The sequence below is a fragment of the Oryzias melastigma genome, linkage group LG22, assembly GCF_002922805.2.
Source record: "Oryzias melastigma strain HK-1 linkage group LG22, ASM292280v2, whole genome shotgun sequence".
NCBI classification, from domain to species: Eukaryota; Metazoa; Chordata; class Actinopteri; order Beloniformes; family Adrianichthyidae; genus Oryzias; species Oryzias melastigma.
In genome coordinates, this window is record NC_050533.1 from 6,752,389 (window position 1) to 6,756,286 (window position 3,898).

The 3,898-nt window shown below is 35.7% G+C and overlaps 1 long non-coding RNA gene across 1 annotated transcript in view; it reads left to right on the forward strand.

Annotated features, from left to right (window-relative positions):
• Nucleotides 1–860, forward strand: part of LOC118597972 — a 2,133-nt gene extending 1,273 nt beyond the window's left edge. Inside the window, exon 2 of the long non-coding RNA XR_004946998.1 lies at nt 436–860. This is a non-coding gene — a long non-coding RNA (uncharacterized LOC118597972). The remainder of the gene's footprint in view (nt 1–435) is intronic.
• The last annotated feature ends 3,038 nt before the right edge of the window (nt 861–3,898 follow it).

The window sequence follows — 3,898 nt, forward strand, 5'->3', positions numbered from 1 at the left end:
CTGATATTTAAAAAATAAACATTCTAACAAGTGAGCACTTGGATCATTTTTATTGTTTGATAACACACGATTCACTCAAATTTCTGCTTCGGCACTAGCGTTCATAATCATCTATCAAAGGAAACGTTGGCGTCTTATTCAGGCCATGGAGTGGCAGGCGTAGCTGCTCCCTACAACAATTCCGTATGACACACTCATTTTTGGATAAGCTGTGTGAAGCTGTCACAAACAGGCAGACAGCTGGTTCCACGTGCAGCAGGTTTATTGGTTCAGACAGGAATAAGGCACAGCTGAAAGTCCACAAAGCTAAATCAGGGTCAGACAGGTGGAGGTCAATCACAAGTATGGGAGTATCCAAGAAGTGAGTAGATGTGTCCGGGTCAGGGCAGGCGGCAAGCAATCAGAAAACAAGCAAGGTCAGAAACATAATATCAGGTCCAGATAGGAACGCTCAGTAATACAGGCAGGGTAGCACAAACAATACTTCGCTCTCAAGTGTCCTGTAGGTGATTGGCAAGGTGAGTCACCTGAGCTTCATCTGGGGAGTGTTACATGTTCATTTCTATATCCCCCCCAAAAACATAGAAACTTTGTTTTTCTTTTGTAAATGTGAGTTGTTTTCTCTTTTTTTTTCTTCAAACTTGTGGTATTTCTATTAGGGGAATTTATAGCCACAAACAGGGGCGGACTTACCATTTAGCAAAGGTAGGCGATCACCTGGGCCCCCAAACAATCAGGGATCCCAAGCTTAACACTTAAAAAATAGTCAAAAATGTTTCATTATTGGACTCTGTCATAAAAAAAACCATAAGGCAGATCATGTGATCATGTCAAAGCGTCCCCCCCCCATCCTTCTACATAAAAAAAAAGCTAGCAAGCAGAGTCAGCGTTGCCAGATTGGGTGTTTTCCAGCCCAGTTTTTATTCTGACTTTGCATCATTTGTTCCTACTAAGGAAGTGAGTGATTGATTAATCAGCGCAATTAATAAATTTAATTTGTAAATAAAATTGTATATATTGTAAATAAAATAAATTTACTCAACAATTAAAATTGAATTAAGCTTTTGTGTTTATCAAGACACTTTGATTCTTGACATTGATTCTGTCTAAAAGTGGACCTGTAAGGAAGTTATTTAGCGCTTTAGCCAGATTAAAAATAATAATAATAACAATGTAAGTTCTGCAGAAATCCCTATGTTATTGTTTGCCTGGGGCCCCCAAGCTGCTACTGGTCACAAATCCAATTTGCACAGTTTCAAAGTTAATGGAAATGCAGCTAATGATAAATTAATCAGTTATTTTGGCGTTTTTTAAATGTATTTCGTGATATTTTTTTCTGAAACTGCTTTGTTTGCTGCGGATTGTAGAAAAATGAAAAAGATTTATTCTCCATTCTCACGTTATAACGAAACTGTTATCTCGTGATAGCAACATCTACAAATCTACTATTTTGTTATCCCAAGAAAAAACGTCTTTTTTCATCATAGTGATGTTAGATTACGAAAAAAATGGAAAAAAAGAAAGGACAATCATGGATTCTATAGTAGTTAGACAAGAGCATCTTTTGCTGGTAAAAATACTGGTAAATTCAACATAAAAAGAGAAACAAACAAATAGATTTGGTGATACAAACTAAAATTCACTTAGATTTTTTGTTAAATTGCTTTTTATTGCTCTGGAATATGAGTCTATTCTCATTTTCTGCAACAGAAAGATAAATTTGACAGAAAGCATCAACCATATCTTATGGTTTTCCAGAGACACCTGCACCTGCTGGGACTATAATAACCCCAAGCTGGCAAAGTACATCATATACTGGAATGCAATCTAAATCTATGGGGAGAGCAGATGGACAGCACCTCGGAGAAATAGTGGGAGGAAGAGCCCGCCTGTCCCTGTGTGCGTTCTTCTCAATGCTCCTGGTGGTGCCAGCATGAGCGTTGGCGTGCTGGTCCATGTCTGTGCTACCTCAGGATCTTGGCTTTGGCCTCAGAGTGAAGTTGGGTGAGTGTGTGTGTGATTGTGCTCGGTGGGCTGGTGAGTGGGTGTGCATCGTGAGAGAAACTGCTGTGCCTCCCTCTACTGGGGACCAGATGGTGATGGAACCAGTGGCTCCTCTCGACTCTTGCTGACACAAACACTCAAAGACAAGAGGAGGACGACTTTGCTTTCAACTGTTATTTATTCTACTAATATTTTTTTTTAAATGTTAAACTTTTAATCTCTAAGTTCTGTTCTGTTTTCTTCCTTAAGGTGCTGCTCAAACTATTCAACTCTGTGATTTGCATTATTTATAGTCAAGAAAAACAAAACTATTTATTTGAAATATTACTGATATTTAAATTTTAAATGAGAGATAACTTATAGCTATCTAATTCACATTTACCTGCCCTCTGACACATGCAGGAATAAATATTCTTGGCGGTCCGGATAAAAGGGTCTCGCGGTCTGGACCGCGGTCTGCCACTTGGGGATGTAAATGATCTAAACATTTTTGTTAGAACTTCTCCTTTAGAGAATCTATAACACTGTATAATATGAACAATTTCTTTATATTACTAAAAAATATTACAATATGTGAATTGTCTCAGATTAATATAAATATTATCAAATAAAATAGTAGATTTTTTATATATTTCAAAACAAATGTGTATAAATTTGTAAACTTAAAATTGAATTGATTTGAAGAATCTGAAAAATTGAAAAAAATCGGAATCGAATCGATTCAGGCTCTTGTGAATCGAATCGTTTCTGGAAATTATAACTGATAGCCCTAAGAAAAACTGACAAACCAATTAAGGATAGAAAAAAATTATAGCAAATTTGGAACAAACAGATTTTGCCCCAATTAGGCCAGAATTTATTGACAGTAAAAAATTGCTTCTTCTTCCTTTTTTTAAAATTATTATTTTTTTTAACTCTTAACCTAGTTGAAAATATAACAAAAATCACAACAGTGATCCCCCTTGTATTAGTAAATTGTTGTGTCAGATAATGTGTTTGTCTGTATTAATCATACGTTTGCATATTAATACATGTCAAAATATGCTCATATGTAATTATATTGATGCATTGGCTCATATATGGATATACACTTTTATTAGATTATGGTCTTCTCTTCCTTTTTCTTGCAATATTTTTGGTACTTACTGATGTGTTTTGATCTGAATTTAAACCAATATGAATGGATTTCAGCTTATGTTGATTATCATTGCGAAAGATGTAATTTCCTCTTTTTTATGTAGTCCATTCCTGATAAAAATATAATAAAAATGTTTTTCTCTTTAAATATAAAATTAACAATAAATTTGGTTAAAAGTGTGTTTATATCTAAATCTGTTCTATGTGATAAAAAGGAAAAATATAACACCGAAATACAATATTTGCATCTTATTGTTACTACAAGAATGCAGATCAAATAGTTGAGCCTCAAACTTCATCAAATTTTTCTCTCTTTGCAAAAAGTTTGTACATGCCTGCTTTAAAATAAAGATTAGAAAGTGAGAGTTATATGAATTCAGACCAGTTGCAGCAAAGTCGCATGAAGTACATGCTGAGACACGGAATGACATTAGCACGGAGAGCTTCATCAGCGTGGCATTTCCCTTTCCCTTCATTTCACCGTTCAGGTGCACGCTGTGCAATATGATAAAGACAGGTGTGCACGTTGCACGGGAAAAAGATAATCACCAGCCACACTCGGCTGACAGGCTGACGCCGCCGTCTGATGATTTGCCTCCACAATTTTTTTTTTTTTTTTAAGAGTCTAATTACATGTGATGCTGCAGAGGCAAAACTCGGAATGATGACATATGTCTCAATGACATTAAGAAGCATCATTTACAGAATATTTACATAATCATGTCTGGCTCCGTGACAATCATATTAGTCACATGGT